Source organism: Canis lupus, chromosome 7 (genome assembly GCF_003254725.2).
Source record: "Canis lupus dingo isolate Sandy chromosome 7, ASM325472v2, whole genome shotgun sequence".
Lineage (NCBI taxonomy): Eukaryota > Metazoa > Chordata > Mammalia > Carnivora > Canidae > Canis > Canis lupus.
Window position 1 is genome coordinate 80,143,032 of NC_064249.1, and position 16,535 is coordinate 80,159,566.

Below are 16,535 nucleotides of genomic sequence, written 5' to 3' on the forward strand. Positions count from 1 at the left end.
CCCACCTGGCTTTGGGCTGCCTCTGCATGCACTATTCCCAAGACAATGCAAGACCACGGAAGGCAGATTGTCCCCCTGTCCCACCTCTTCCCCAGCTCCTGCACCCCATCCCTGATGCACAAAGGAAGGGGTATGGGGAGGAAGCACGTGGTCCCGCCCTGGGGTGTCCCCCTCTCCCCCCCACCAGTGAAAGTCCCTGTGCCAACTCTCAGCTCTCCACTGACCTGCTGGAGACTTCTAAGTAGGCAAGCCCCTCCCCTTGGGATAGGGACACAGACAAGTCACAAAGGATGAGGACAGCCTGGGGGGTGGGAGAGCTGCACCCATGAAAGCTAGAGATGGAATTAATACAGAGAGCCTAGGTGACAGCTGGGTATGCCTTGGATTTCTGCAGCAGCCTGGGCTTTTTCCAAGGAAAAATGGAACAAAGGCTGCTAGGAACTCTGGTGCCAGTGAAGGCCTGGGGCCCAGAATGAGGAAGAGCTGCCTTTTATCCACACAGCTGGGTGGGGTGGGGGGCACACCGGTGTTTGTTAAATTATTTTTATGCCTTTTCATATGTCTATACTATTACATAATGAATTTTTTAAAGAAAGAGATGCTTGGGGGCCAGGACAAAGGAGGTGACTCTGGAAAAGATGGAAGGAAGGGGCCGAGGAAAGACAGAGCAACTAGAGGGTGGGTGGGAGGAGGGGCAGGGTTCCAGAAAGGGGCACAAAGAAGATGCATCGAAAACCCAAAGTTGTGAGTCACCGGGGCTCCATCACGGGCTTGTCAGGGCATGGACGGGGATGGATCTGAGGTAACAGCATCGTGGGAACGGCCAACAGAGGAGATTTGGTCCAGTTTATTAGGATGCAGAACAATCCCCTCAGTGGCCTGCCAGTCCCCTGGATTTTTATTTTGTGAATGTGCTTCGAGGCACCAAGGCATGGCTATTGGGAGAGGGTGGGGATTTCCTTTATCGTCTTTGTTTAAAAAAAAAAATTCATTGAAAAAGAGGTGACTGTCCTTTTGAGCATGCCCAGTGTTGAGCATCTGAATCTCTGAGGAGCAGAGATGGTGCACCCTGGGGAGAAGGGGGCCCCTTGGAGAGGGAGTGGTCTGCTTCGTGAAAACGATGTACTTCAACAACAAAGCCTCTAGGGGGTGGAGGTGGGACCCGAGGTGTTAGGCTGTTCAGATCCCCTGGTGTAGGGGAGCTGAGTTCACCTGCACAGGTGCACAGCCTGTCCTGCTCTGGGCATGTCCGCATCTGCACCCACCCTGAGGCATGGGCAGCCTCCCCCGGCCTCTCCCCTATGCTGGATGTCAGCTGCCCTACAAGGAGCCCACCCACTTATTTACCTGCCCCCAAGGCCAGTTAGACCACAGGGCTGTGATTTAGACTTTGCTATTGGACGGAGGCTGAGAGGGGATGAGAGCGAGGCTGATGCCACCTCTGGCCCATGCTTTTGTGAAGGCAGAGTGTTTCTGATCACAGGATCCTTTTCCTACTAACGGGCATCTTTCTGCAGGAAGACTCTAGCCTAGTGACTCTGTGGATATTAATATTATTTATATGAAAGCTGTAGTAGTAGGCCAAAAACCGGCCCCTGGTTCCAGATCTTATACCAAGTGCCTGTGGCCACCCTGCTGGTGGTTGATGTGGTGGGGTATGGATGAGCCTGTCCCTTTAGGGCAGGCTTAGATCTGCCCCCTTCATCTGGCACAGGTACAGCCTCCACTATGACCATTGACCTCATGGGGCCGCTCTCCAGCTCACCAGGACTGTGTGTGTAGTGTGGTCCCAAAATGTGTCTGGGGAGGACTACCTGACATGTGAACCTGAAAGGGAGATGTGGGTGATTTTGTCACATGTGCCTCTAGGGCTTCTTTGATGGCTCTTCCTGACCCATCCACTCAGTAGAGACTCTTGGAAGATCCCTATGCCTGCCATGTGGAGGCCCTGCTAGCTGTGGACAGGGGCTTCCAGTTATCATGCGTGGCTGGAGCGGGGTAGAGGAGCTCTTCCAATGGGAGTAGGAAGAGAGCCATTAACAAGAGCAAGTAGAACGTACTAGAAGCTCCTGGCCCTGGAGAGGGGCCTCGGAACCCCAAAGTGAGCAGTGCCAGGAACCGGCTGCCCAGGGAGGGTTGGTGAGTGTGCCCTAAGCTGTGGCCAGGAGCCCGTGATGCAGTGGTGTGTGAAGCAGGATGCAGCCTGGTCCATGTACCAGAAACCCCAGCCAGAGCCTCCCAAAGATCAAGGAGAGACTGCCAGTTAAACATGGTGACTTGGCCACATTTATCTCTGCCCCCTTTCTAATCATCCGCCCTACCCATGGCCTTGGGCAAAATGGCAAAGCCCAACTCCACAGGACAGGGGAGCACAGGGAAGAGAAGACAGCAGGTGAGAGATGTCAGTAAGACCACGGAGGCTGGACAGTCAGTAGATGGATGTTGTAGCAGAGATGACATATGGAACCCAAGTGAGGGTAGTGAGAAGAAAGCTCTAGAAGCATTCATTTTGGTCTTGCCTCAAACTCTCAAATAGACCAGAGGCAGGAATTTTAGATACTTCCGAAGATGAGGCGAGGCATGGGTTTGAAAACATGACTTGCTTGAAAGTCTGCATCAAGAATTTTTATCAGACCCCAGATCCCCTCCCACAACTTCTCCTCCTTGGTTTAGGGGTAGCTTTCCCAAAGGACATGATCCAGGGAAGTTCTGGACTCTGAGACACCTGAGAGCAAGTTTGAGCACTTTACTCAAAATGAGAGAATTTATGACTGCATCCTGGAGACGTGGGACTTCCAGCTGTTTTGCAGCCCAGCGTCCGTTCCCCGGGCAGGATGATCACAAGCTGCCCTTGCAGGCAGACTGACCCACCAGGTATAAAGGCCTCCTCATTCATTGGATGAGTGTGCGTGTGTGTGTGTGTGTGTGTGTGTGTGAATACACATGTGACTTCGTACATGTGCGTAGGTGTGTAAGGAATATATATGTACGTTTGTGTGTTCACGTTTATATGTGTGCATATGTACATACATGTGTGTATGCATACGGTCCCCCAAAGAAATGACCAGAACTCTATCCAGTCCCCCAAAGAGAAATCACCAACTTATGAGTGTCTCACTCTTAAGAATGAATATGGTCAAGGATCACCTGGCATTTGTTAAAGGAAAACTTGTAACAGAGAAGAAGAGAGAAAAAAGGGGGGACAAAAAGAAACCAAGTTCACAGGAAAAAAAAAAAGAGCTCGAGTTAGTAGAGTCAAACCCGAGCAGAAGAAAACTTCCATAAAAGTGTAATTAATGTCCTCAGAGAAGTAAGAGGAGATAGTGCATCCATAAAATAAGCCCAGGGGGTTTTAAAAAGGGAATATTAAAAGAATAAGGAACAACTCTGAGAAATTAAACGTATCATAGCAGAAATTAAAAGTTCGTTAGGAGATTTGAAAAGTAGGGCTGAGGGACTTTCTCAGTAGGGAACGAGGACAACACCATAGAAACTAGGAGAGGAAAAAAAAAAAAAGAATATTAGAGGCTCGATCCAGGAGGGCTGCCAGGAGGGGTTCCAGAAACAGGGAGCAAAGACGCTGTAGGAGAGCAAGCTATCAGGAAGTTACTAGGACAGGCGTGGTCTCGGGTGATGTCCCTCCTTCTCAGAAAACTACACGGGGAAGATCTGGACCATTGACACAGGAGTTAGACCCAGACACGAATGGTGTATGTGGGAGACAAGAGAATGGAGGCTGGAAAATGTCCACAGCCGCATCTCCAGGGCTTGTGAAAACGCGAAGCGATGGGCAGGAGGGTATTTGGGGTGCAGATAGCATGAGGGTGGTCACCAGGGGGCTGGGGGGGGCAAGGACAAGGCCGGAGTGCCAGTGACAGTAGTGCTGTGTGGGGAGGGCCCTCCCAGGTTGCTGGCTTTGAGGGTGGAGGCAAGGCCACGAGCTAAGGGACGTGGGCATCCTCGGGAAGCCAGAAAAGACCAGGAGATGGATCCTTGGGGGGAACGCAGCCCTGCCAAGCCCTTGATTTAACCCGGTGAGGCCCGTTTCAGACTTTGGAACTCCAGAACGGGAAGGTCATAAATTCTGTTGTGTCCGGCCACTTCGCTGATGGCGATAGAAGTCCATGTGGTACAGGAGCCGGGAAGAGAGGGACTCAATTAAGAATTCCCAGGTGACGGTAGGCAGAAGGCTCAGCTCTGGGCTGGAGGGGGGAACCCCAAGTGGGGTGTTAGGCGCACAGGAAACCATTTTTAACACTGGGGTTGGTAAGTTATGCAAGAGAAGAGCTATTACCAGGTAGGCCCTCCATGCGCACTGTCTGCACAGTCAGGGACTCTGGAGGCACTGGCGACTGATTGACCCAAGGTGGTGGCGTCACTCTGTTGGGAAATGCAGAGACCAGAAACGGGCATTTAGTAAAGGTGGCCCAAGAGCGACAAAGCCTCGGATTCCGTTACAGAGCACTAACTGGTGACGGCCCCAAGCGGGAAATCCAGCAATAGGGGCATGTGGCGTGTGCCAGGAAGTAAAGTGTGTCCCCCACCGCTCAGTTCATAGTTGAAGCCCTAACCACGCTCCCGGCCCCAAGTGAGGCTGTATTGGAGGTAAAGAAGTAATGAAGGTCAAGTGAGGTCACTAGGATGGAGCCCGGGTCCCTTAGGATCAGTGACCTTGTAAGAGGAGATAGCAGAGAGCTCATGCCCCCGTTACTGAGTGAGAAGGCTGCTGGCTGCCCACAGGCTGGGAAGCAGGGCCACTCACACCATGAACCGAACTGCTCGGCACCCTGATCTTGGACGTCCAGCCTCCAGGGCCCCAGGAACGAAACCTCCATGGTTTAAGCCCAATCTGCGGCATTCTGGTATGGCAGCCCCAGCTGGTGAACGCGGAAAGCGGCGGGTCACTTAGGAACGCGGCAGTGCAGAGCACAAGAGAGCTAAAGCAGTTGGGAGCGGGTCTCTGGGAACCGGGACTCGGTATGGGGAGGCCTGGGAACGGGACCGCTGGTTTTCATGGTTGGCCCTTTATTACTTCTTCTTTTTTTTTTTTTTTTCAAGCCATGCATAGGCATTAGTTTGATTTTTAAAATCGACGAATTAAAAAACACTAAAGGGGAATGTAAATGAGAAGTCCAGAAGCAGGGTGATCTTCGGAAGTCATTGCTTCAAGCCTGCAGTTCCATTTTCCTTGTAGCTCAGCATTGCCCTCGGGCTCATGGTGACGAGATGGCCACAGCAGCGTCAGACCCTACACGCACCCTCCACATCTCTAAAGATGGAGCTTTCTCCCCAAGACGTCCCCAGCGAACATCTACTTGCATCTTGCATCATAGAATGTGTCCAGTCACCATGACCAAGCTGCTGAGCTAAGCTAGTTGACTTAAGCCAACCACAGCTGCCCTTGAAGCACAGTGTCAATGGGGGAAGCAGGGAGTAATTTGAGGGGGGAATTGGAATTCTCTTGCCAAGGGGAAGGGGCAAAGAATGGCGAATGACTCCAAATAGGAAATGTCCACTCTCCTCTGGAGAGTACTCCCTCTCCTGTGACTTGTAGGTGCTGCTGACACTTGAGGTTGGCTGGTTGGTGGGTTGGTTGGTTGGTTGGTTGGATGGCATTTAAGTTGAATGTGAACTTTTGCTCTCTATGTGATCCCTGATATAGGGAAGGCTGGATACAGGGAAAAAGACTTTGATGAGGAAGGTTAAAAAGGGGGTGGCATCCCATGCCATGTCAGGGATTTGAGAACATGGAGAATAAAAGGCCGAGGTGGGGGCCGTGGACCCCACCTTCTCGGGGGGGGGTGTGCACTACTGTGACTCAGCTGGTCAGGGTCTGAAATCTCAGCCTCAGGAAGATTGGGTGAGTGGGGGATGACTCCTAGACGTTCCCCAGACTCCTGGCCTCTCTCCCCAGCCAGCCTGCCACACGTACCAGAGATGACATCATTAGAAACTCACATTGGTGTGAGGAATTCCCGTGGCCTCTGGGAGGGCAGTGCATTTGGCTATTTATTACCTGTCGCTAAAGCTGTCCAGCTAGTCTGCAGATCCTTCATGGACTGCTGCAGCCAGAGGAAGCGCTGCTGGGGGCAGGGAAAGGTGGGGGGAAGCAGCCGGAACAGAGTTGGGGTGAGGGCCCGGGGCGGGCGGGGGGGGGCAGAACGGCCGAGGGTACTTAGTCCCTGGAGGATGAGCCTCCACCTGGGGCTCCTGATAAGGGTCGCTGGCCCAGTGTCTCCATTCTCCCTGACAGACGCCTGCAGCGGGGGGACACTTGGGTAGGGCAGGAAGACGGCTGTCCCAAGTGTCCATCGTGTCTGTGCCTGCAGCTGAGTGGAACACTTTCCTAGAGGCAGCTGGCTTGGTTCCCAAACCTGTTTATGCCCGTGTAACTTGCTATTGTAATTATGCCTTTTAATTAAGTATTATACAAACCAGTCAAATAGCCATAGCAAAAATAAAAAAAGAAAGAAAAAGAAAGAGAAAGAAAAAGAAAGAAAGAAAGAAAGAAAGAAAGAAAGAAAGGAAAAGAAAGAAAAGAAAAGAAAAGAAAAGAGAAAAGAAAAGAAAAGAGAAAAGAAAGAAAAGAAAAAAGAAAGGAAGAAAAGAAAGTAAAGCTTTGGGAAGATTGGCCGTGTTGCCAGAATGCGGTTGGGTGTTGGGGTGGGTGAAGTCGCTCCAAGAGGTTGGGGAGATATCCCTGAAATCAAGGGAAACTTCGGCACCCGGGCCATTTTGCCAGCATATTTCATTTCTCGTTTGGCTTTGGGGACACTGCATTTGGAAACTGGAGGCAAGGCTGGAGCGGCGTGACCTCGGCGGGAAAGACGTAGGTTCAAGAAAGGGTCTGGCCTTGCACCCACGGTTTGGTGAAGGAAGGTCTGGAGGTCTATGTGGTTAGCTGACCAGTTGGCTCAGGTGCTGGGGCCGCCACTGGGGCTTGGCCGTGGGCTTGGGCTCCTGCAGACTCGCTCCCGCCCCCACCCATCACAGGTGTGCAGGCCCAGGTTACAGGTGGGGCCGAAGGTGCGGAGCTGGCAGGTTGGGTGTAGCCAGGGAAGAGGTCGAGGATGGCTTCAGCCCAGGCCAGTCCCTCTGCCCCCCACGCCCCTGCCAGCCCCAGTGTCTACCTGGGGGCCTGAGCGAGAAGCTTCGGTCCAGCCTCTTCTTTCTGCCACCCCCGCCCACACCCCCACTACTGTCACAGCGGGATGGGGTGATTCCATAGCTGCTGGAGACGCAGGCCTGGATGACGCTGGTGTCAGAAGGTCTTTATGTGTCCTCATGGCTGCATCTGCTGCTGCTCTCCGGACGCACCAGCCGGACCTGCTAGCTCGGTGGCCTGATTAAGCGGCACCAATCTCTGTCTCTGTGTCTTTGCCAGGGTTTCCGTGTTTTAGGCTGCCTTTTGCCCCTAAGGTCGATGTCCTCCCCATCCTTCAAGCCTCTGCTTACTACTATAGTGTCGCCTCCAGGAAGCCTTCCCTAATTACTCCCTGAACTTACGGAGCACACCATCCTCCTGCACTGTCTTTTTTTTTTTTTTTAAGGATTTATTCATTTATTTGAGAGACAATGTGTAGTGGGGAGGGGCAGAGGGAGAGGGAGGGAGAGAATCTCAAGCAAAGAATCTCTGCTGAGCACAGAGCCCGACGTGGGGCTCGATCCTACGACCCTGAGATCAGGACCTTAGCTGAAACCAAGGGTCAGACGCTCAACCGACAGCGCCACTCAGGTGTCCCGCTATACTTAGTCTTGACTTGCCTTGTCGTCTTTCTAAGATGGGAGGGATTTTAGGTGGTAAGTGGAGGTTCTCGCCCAGGTTCATTGACCAAGCCACACCTGCCCCCAGCTATGAAAATTGAGTTCTTCTTGGGCCCCATCTGGATTTTTTTTTTTGTCAGGCATCCTTACCCGATGGTCACCACCCTGCAGGATTGCAAAAATGGCACCAGGAACAGTCCTGCAATGGCCATGGAGATTCAGGAGTATTTGCCCTGAAGATGCCTTATAAGCTGGCAGGAGAGAATCAAGGAACCCCTGAAGGGCTACAGTAGGAACCCCCTCCAGAGCCCCGGGTGCCCAGCACTACGGGGCAAATTGCAGGAGTTCGGTTCAACTCGGTTCTTCCCAGCAACTAGGTTTCTCTGAGCCCCAGAGGCTGGCTGACCTGCTGGCTGACCTGCTGGGTGGCCTGCTGGGTGACTTGGGCCACCCACTGTCCTTACATCACTGACTGCCCCCTCCCACTCTCAGAAGTGTCCCTGTTGGGACAATAAAATGCGTGACTTCCCTTCCTGATGTTCTGTGTTGGGTGGCAGTGGCCTAGGATAAGGGGCCAGAGCTGGAGGAAAGTTTCAGAGGCAGCCTTCTCCCAGGGTGTCCCTTCGGCTGTAAGGGCCCCTGGCCCTCTTCCCAAACACCCCCCACACCACCTGTGCTACATGGGTATCAGTCATTATTGCATGTCGTTTATGTATAAGTCATCCTCGTGACTGACGCACAGTAGCCGATGCGGTTCAGAAGGAAAAAGTGATGCAAGTCTCTTTTCTGGGAGGGATAGGGGGGTGGAGGTGGGGACGTACCTTTTCCACCTGAGAGGGGACTGGAAATGCCTTTTCTCTGAGAGAAAGGAAAGCCGGCCTTAAGTAATCCTTCGCAGTGGACACCGGATGGACATAGAACTTTCTGGAAAACAGAGCTAGCTAGAGGAAGGAGAGGGGGTTACAGGACGCAGGGCACTGGGTCAGGGCCAGGGGCAAGACCCAAGAGGCAGGACGAGCTGTTGAGGGGAGACCTACCTCCCCACTTGCCATCTGGAGCTCTGAGTGCCCCCGTTACGTGTCTCCCATCATTCCTCACTGGGGTGGCCCCAGCTTTGTTCCCACTGCCCCGATGCTCACCCACTGCCAGCTTCGGACCCCCCAGCCCCACTTGGCAGCAGACCAGGTGGGCAAGGGCGGGAGGGCTGGTCCCCCGTTGGGTGATTTGCACCCATGTGTGTCCCTTGAGTGCCATCGGCCCGTGGCGTGGCTGCAGGGAGCCCCCCCACCCCCCGTCGAACCCATGACAACCACCGGCTTGTCTCACTCCTGCAGGGGAGCAGCTCGGCCGCCAGGCCCAGCCTGTAGGAAGGCCTCACACACGTGCTTTCTTTTCCTCGTGGGAGGGGAACCCTCTTCTGTTTCCAAATACCAACTGTCATTTGCTCTTACAAAGCTGAATCTTTTTTGCCTGCCCACATTGTGACTGAGCATGTCTTCTGCTCTGCCAGCCAGAGGGCAGTGGGAAGGACCCCCTCGGCAGGCACGCTCCCCCTTCTACCCTGGCAGCTGGGCAGGGGGCTGCTGGGGGCCAGGGGGCCGTAGGGGGCTGCCCTCTCTTTCAGCTGCTCCAGGCCCTTCCCTGCTGGCCGACCTTGGTCAGATCTGCTCGCCCCAGGAACACTTCCCTGAGGCCAGAAAAAATAAAATGTGCTTGACTGAGTAGCCAGGCTGGGCCGGGCAGCCTGACTAGGGAGATGGGCCCTTCGATCCTTGGACAGTCTCTCCTCCCCTCCCCTGCCTCCTTGGGCCGGACCCCACTGTTGGCTTTGGCTCTCGGCTCAGCCTTCCCTCCTTTGCGGGGTTATTTTAAAAAGGCTAAGGTCACAGAAATTCAGACTTCTAAGGGGTCATCCCCCCAACACAGTGACTGAAGGAAGATTCAGTAGCCTTAGAAGATGCTGTTCCCAGCAACACACACACTGCCCTCCTTTCTCAGAATCAGACCAGCCCAAACCGCTTGCTGCCCAGCTGTGGGGGGGTGGGGTGGGGCTGGACCTCAGTGCTCCCGAAGCACCCCTACGTTGGGCCCCCCGGTGCTGAGGGCTTCACTGTGCTTTGACCTGCCTGCTGCCACTCCAGGCTGCTCAGAGGTGACTCCGTGCACTTGCCACCCCATCTCAGGCCACTTCCAGGTAGAGCAGGGGCTCATGCATCCTGCTAGATGGGGGCTTGGGGCCCAGCAGGCCAGCAAGTGCTAGTCATGCCGGAGGGGAGGCCTCTCAGAGCTCTACCATCTAGACGTGGCCGGGGGCCCCGTGACTGAACGCAGTGTCTCCCCTGGGGTGTGTTACATGGGCCTGAACTCTGCTGTTTACTGTTCAGCTGCTCCTTTGCTGGGGGTTTAAGGAGGCTTATAGTCACACTCTTTCCCCAGAGTGGGAAAGCAAGAGGCATTCAGATGGTTACTATTTAATTTGGTGAATGTTTATGGAGCCTCTATGATATTGGTGTTGGAGGTCGGGGATGCAGGAGAAGCCCAGGAGGAGTCTGGCTGGCGGGGAGGCTGGAGGAAGGCTGGAAGGGTGGAAGGCACACAAGGCTGTGTGTTCCAGAAGGATCAATGAAGGCCGAGTCACTGCCCAGTAGCCAGAGGTGTCCGGGTTGCAGGGGGTCTTGGTCCTGTTGGCCTCCCCACTCAGCCTCCCCACATCGCCTCTGACATCTCAGCTGGACACCGGACGCAGTTGTGCTTCACCCTGGGAGGACTGGTGTGGATGGGCTGGGGCACCACTGGATGCCCAGTGGGGCTTCGTGGTGCCCCGTATACCCAAGGGCTCTGAGTATTTTGTGTTTTGGTGAGGTTGATCCTAAAAAAAAAAAAAATTAATATACTTGATCATTTTTTTAGAGGTGTTTTAGGTTTTTAGGAAAATTAAGCAGAAAACAGAAAGTTCCCATCGGCCCCCTAACCTCGCCCTCCTCCCAGCCTCCCATTAGTAACCTGTCCCAATCGTGTGTATACATTTGTTGCAGCTGATGAGCCGATATTGCCACGTCATTATTGACTAAAGTGCATAATTTATAGGAGAATTTACCCCTCCTCGTACAGTTTTATGAATTTCGAGAATGTACAGTGGCATGTATCTACAGCTGTGGTGTCGTGCAGGATAGCGTCACTGCCTAAAAATCCTCTGGGGTCCACCTACTTGTTCATCTTCTCTTCACCTGGTGACCACCGGTCTTACTGTCTCCAGACACTGTAGCGCCGGCAATGTAGAGCCTCTCCCGATTGTCTCTATCTTCATGGAGCTGACGTGCCAGGGGAACTCTGGTCCCCGAGCTAACCTGAGAACACACAGGTGCCAGGCCCTGTGCCTCTCGTGTTCCCTCCATTTTCTCACTTAATTCTCATTTCACCCTCGTGAAGTAGGAAACAGGCCCCCTTATCCTGGCCTGTGTTGCTGGGGAAAATCGGAGGCAGAGAGAGGTTAAGTCGCTTGCAAAAGGTGGCACCACAGCGTCAGCCTTGCCCCAAACCATGACATGTGGTAGCCTCCTGAGAGCCGCAGGGCCCAGCAACAGGGACTGTGCTCTTTCTGTCCCCAGTGGCACCTCCTGTGTGGCCTCTACCCCTCCCTGGGAGGCTCACAACCCAAGGCAAGGAGGCAGAGCTGATCACTCAAGTGTCATCGAGGGGGCGGAGAAGGCAATGTGCCTGTGCTAGCCACCGTGCAGGCCACACATGCTCGCCCAGGGGCTGCCGTGGGGGCTCACGGTGAGCAGGACCCCGCCGGAGCCTACATTCGCACCTTGGAGGGTGCATGTCTGCAGGCCCCAGCCTGGGAGTCTAGGCACCCGGGTCCTGGTTCTGATTTTATCTTTGGCATGACTTCCTTGGGGTAAATCATCTCCCTGGCTGTGCATTGAGGGATTGATAGGGCTCCTCCAAGCATGGACGTTCTGCTTTTTCAAAAAGCCAATAAAGACCCTCAGGAGAACAACATCAGTTTGTGTTGTGTGCTGACTGTAAGTGCTGTGGCAGCTCCTAGAAAACAAAGATTAGTGCAGACAAAATATAATAATAATTTGCACTGGTTCTCAAGGCAGCGTCTCCGCAGCCCTTCTGATGGAGGAAGGGCGCTTCTCCATGAGCAGAGGGGCCATGGGAGGTCAAGGCCATGTCTGCAGTCAACTCTGGCCTATACCTGGGCTGGGGTTTGCCCCTCTGGGGTATCCAGGGCCACCGTGGCCTGACATCCCAGGCTTTGGTTCATTTGGGGCGTAAACTGCACAGCCCCCAAACCATGCTGTCTGCTGGCCGATCCCTTCGGGGTGACGTCGTGCAAGCCGAATTTCACACTAGACTCACAGGCCGTGCAGAAATGATTGGGAAGGGCCTCCGCGTCCGAGGGCTCGGTTTGAGCGGTGCCTCTGAGAAGGTCACGCAGCTTCTCTCTGCCTCCAACTTCCCAGCTCCCAACCACCCTGGAGGGAGTCTGCGGGCAGGAGATGCCTTTTCACGTCTGCATCCCCCCGGGGGCAGCAAAGAGCCCCGGGGATACAGCAGGTGCTCAGTAAATGCATCGAGGCTATCCTGCCTGCCCGACGAGCAAGTGGGAAAATACTCTTTCAATAAGAACGCATCACCCAAATATTAGTTGATATTAACTAATCCTGATGTTGATGTTTGTATTAGGATTGGGCTGTGAGTTCCACGGCCCTGATTCATACCCAGTCTCCTTGCTGCTGCTCAAGCCGCCGGGGGTCTGGAGGTGGGAGCTGGGTGATGTGCGCATCCCGCCTTCCGGGGGGCAGAAGGGAGGTGAGGCGGCAGGGGGCAGGCCCGTGGGCCTGTGCAGTCTGGTCGGGGGCCCACCGTCTGTCCCCGTGACAGCAGGCTGGAGGCAGAGCCCGCCACTCCGTGAATGCTGCTTGCCCCGCGCCTCGGGAGAACCAGCGGCATCTGCCTGCGGGGGCCTGGCTCCTGACAGATCGCACCAGCCAGGCCGGGCAGACAGAGCCCAGATGCTACCCCTTGGCCCATTCCCAGCCATTCCTGGAGATTCGAGAAAACAAGTCATTAGTCTGGAGCGTCCCTTAATGATCTAATGAGCGAGAACCAGGTAGCCGGGTTGTCGGGGTTTTGAGAGAGCCTCCAGGTCAGGATCTGAGAAGCCACCTGAGATCCTTAGAAGGCTCCTGTCCTGGCTGCGGAGCACTACCTGGAGGGGCAGGGGAGTCCCACACCTGGGAGGATGGGAGGGCTGGAGAGGGGACTTAACCGTTAGCTTGGAAACTTGCTAACATCACATGCTTACCTCATATCATAAATTTCTTTTTTTTTTTAATTTTAAGTTGGAAGGAGCTTAGCGATCACTCCTCTTACAGGTGCCGAGATGCAGGCTCTGAGAAAGGCAGAGGCTTGTCCAGAGCTCTCATTCATGGGCCTCCTCTTGCCTCAGGAGCCTGGATTTTTCCCCCCTTTTTTTAGCTCAGAACAGTTTTTTTAGCTTTTCAAGCACATTCCAAGAAAAAAACAAAAACAAAACAAACAAACAAATTCAGGACACTGAAAAAAACCAATCCACACTATTCACTTTCACTTGGAGAAGCTGTTTGCTCTAATGACCTTTCCAAATTAATGCAATCTGTAAATCTCCGTCGTTTATTGTGCACCGCGAGTTCCACCTCTAACTGACCTGAGGCATCTGTCGCTCCCAGGCTCAGCGACCCACTGCTGTGCTTCCCTCCACCGAGGTCAGGTTCCCTGGGGAGGGGAGCGGGCAGCGCTCCCTCCCGGAGCCAGGAAGGAATGGCCCCTTGGACGCTCAGCCCTGAGCTACAGTCTTGGTGACAATCCCCGCAAGACTTCGGGACATGAACTCAAGTCCCTGCACCACGTTTGGCTGCGGTCTGCAGCATTCAGAGGAGGCGGAGGGCGTGATGACGGGGAGGGAGGGGGGCAGGGGCCGGCTCAGAGGCAGCACAGGGCAGAGGGAAGAGTGTCACGGGGCAGAAGCTCCTGGAGCAGGAAGCAGGCAGAGGACGTGAGGGGCGGGGCTGGTGGGCAGGCAAGGCCACGTTCCGGGGGGGCGGGCAGTGTTGCCTGGACTTGAGGATGCGGGAGCAAGAAAATCCTGCTGGTGGTGCTCGGCTCCCTCCATTGGACCCTGCGCCATGCCAGCTCCCATGCGGAAGAGCCTTGGTTCCCTGCCCGGAGTCACCCTGTCCGGGGGTTCTCCTGGGCCCGGTGGTGGCCTCCCTGCTGAGCTTATGAATGACGAAGGCCGTGTTGACCTCCAAGGTGAAGATGGACAAAGGTCTTGTACAAAGACTGCACGTGTTGGACTGACTACCGGAGTGTGTGTGTTGGGGGTGGGGGGTGTTTCTAAAATTCGTAGTGAAATCTAGATCACAAAGGCGACCATGCCGACTGTTCTCAGGTGTACGGCATTCGGCTGTTACGTGTATTCACACTGCTGTGTGACCAAATGCCGCCTCCCCGCAGTCCTTGGTGATCCCTACTCTATGATGATGTCAGAGTAAGTGGAGTCACACGGTGCTTGTCTTTGTGGTGCCTGGCTTATGTCACTTGGCGTGACACTCTCAAGGTTTATCCGTGTCATAGCACATGCCAGATTTTCTTCCTTTTCACGGCTGCATGATATGCCGCCACACGCGGAGACCACATTTTGCTTATCCATTCGTCCGTCAGCTGACACCCGGGGTGCTTGCACGTCGTCTGGTGAGTCACACTCCCGTGAACGTGGCTGCGCGAGGGTCTAAGTCCCTCATGGGAGTGTGTGGAGCTTTTTAAAAAGGAGCTTCGGGTTTTCAAATGATTGGGGCCGATCTCCGGGCCATCGCGGCCGTGGCGCCACAGAGAGCGGCTCAGCCTGCCAGGTCCCCTGTGCTGAGACTCTGTGCCTGGAGCGCGGCTCTCCGTCCCTGTCTGCCAGGGACCCACACAGACGCCGCGTGTCAGCGGCTTCAGGCCCCTCTGCCTTCGTGTCTCATCCTGAAATCCATCAGTCGTGTTGAATTTGCCCCTCACCGAGGTGGCAAGTGCTTTGTGCTCTTGCTTGGTAGGTCCTCTCCTCCGCCTCCTAAGATGTATTTAGCCACGACTGTAGAAGCCAAGGGACATCACTCATGCCCCGTCCTCCCTTCTTGTCCTCTCCCCTCCCCTCCAGCACCCTCCCCAAACCCGCATGTATCTGCAGAAGAGCTAAAGGGCATCCTGTCTTGAAGCATCACTACCTCTGGGCATTAATTGCCTCTACAGATCCCAAACTCACTTAAAGTGCATTAAAGTGGTGACACACTCAGGCAGAAAGGCAGGGGAATTCACAGTTCAGGTTGGCATTGTCATTAACTCAAGTCCTCCGTGTCAGCTCGCTCCCGCACCGAACGTCCCGCCTGGCCTTACAGTCAACCTCCACGATGCATTTTCTGGCCTTTGTTGGTGTGTGTCAGCTCTTGAACATTATTTAAATGTATTTTGGGGCCCGTGCATGCAATTACCATTGTGTTATTATTCAGAGCCAGATTGTTAAGATTCAAGCAGCTGTACAAGGAGATGCCCTGTGCTGTGAGGTCCAATTTAGGAGGGCCTTCCGAGCTGGCGCACGGGGTTGCTAGGCAACCCCATGCTACAGAAGAGGAGGCCTCACTCTGGAGTGGGAAGAAGCCCAGCGCCTTCAGGGAATTGGAGGCAGTGGTCAATCGGAGGCTGGCATGGCGCCGCGGAGGGGGAGGGAGGCATGTGGGGCGCCAGGGGCGCCCACCCAGCCAGCACACTGTGTTCCTGGGAGGGGAGAGGGCCGTGGGGAGTAAGGAGGAGAGAGGGTGCAGGAGCCCGAGGTCAGCCAGCAAACTGCCAGAGGATACCAGAGCAGATGCTAATATGCTTCTCCATCCCTTTCTTCTCTTTGCAGGAAATGAGCAGGTTTGCAGGGAAACTGCTGGCCTGAAATTTAAGAGGAAGGCATCACTGCTGGTGAGTATGAATTTCGCTTGTTTAGGTCTGTGGTTTGACACTGTTCCTGGGAGTGGGCGGGTTTCCCTGTTTTGGGGAAAGGAGCATGACCTTGATGGCATCGGTTCTGGAAGGTGTGTCTGGCTGGGTGGGGCTGGTCTCAGGAATGTAAGGGCTCGTTGGCGTGGAAGGTGGATGGTTGGAACCCAGGCTCTGCCCTCCCGCCACCAGTGCAGGAAAGAGAGTCACTCCCTTGGGGTCGGTTGGTTGGTGTTTTGGGGGAAAGCGAGACTCTTGGGTGGGCAGGGTAAGCACAGGATGCGCGTTGTTTTGCCCTGGAGCCACAAACAACCAGTTTGTGCAATTCCGAGTTCACTGCTAGGTGGGCCCTACTTAGAACTGTGAATTCTCCTACAGGCCAGTTACCAGTGTGTTAAAGGAAGAGCAGTCATACAACCCAATCCGTTCCTCCAGCTGAGATTGTTTCTAATCGCCAGGTGCCTGGAACTGGCTGGAGGCTCTGAGAGGCAACAAGAAAGACAGCAGCCTAGGCTCTATTTCAGAAGCACTTTCAATCCAGTGTAGGAGGAGAAGAGGCCTACAGGTGACATTATTAAAGATGTTTGTGACCAAGCACACGGTCCGCTCTGGTGCCCACACCACAGCCAGAAGTGCTGGGGACAGGAGTACTTAGGGCACACTTCCTGGGGACAGAGGGGCTTGAGCTGGAAGAGAGGCCAATGGAGGAGGGACGCCATCTGAGGGCGGAAGAAACAGGTGCCAGGCTGGGG

At 54.5% G+C, this 16,535-nt stretch overlaps 1 protein-coding gene and 1 long non-coding RNA gene across 7 annotated transcripts in view; one reads left to right on the plus strand and one right to left on the minus strand.

Annotated features, from left to right (window-relative positions):
* The window catches only part of ZBTB7C (zinc finger and BTB domain containing 7C), a 334,719-nt gene that overhangs the window by 173,340 nt on the left and 144,844 nt on the right, over window positions 1-16,535 (plus strand). For 5 of the 6 annotated variants that reach the window (XM_049111937.1, XM_025429649.3, XM_049111939.1 and 2 more), the window contains one exon: window positions 15,704-15,765. The gene's annotated coding sequence lies outside the window, so the exon portion shown is untranslated. Of the gene's footprint in view, window positions 1-15,703; window positions 15,766-16,241; window positions 16,349-16,535 lie in introns of all 6 variants that reach the window. The other variant, XM_049111940.1, reaches the window with a different exon arrangement.
* On the minus strand, window positions 10,220-15,469 carry LOC118355376 (uncharacterized). The gene is made up of 2 exons (XR_004817721.2): window positions 10,973-15,469; window positions 10,220-10,633 (listed from the first exon to the last, which is right to left on the minus strand). It is a non-coding gene; the product is annotated as an uncharacterized LOC118355376 (long non-coding RNA).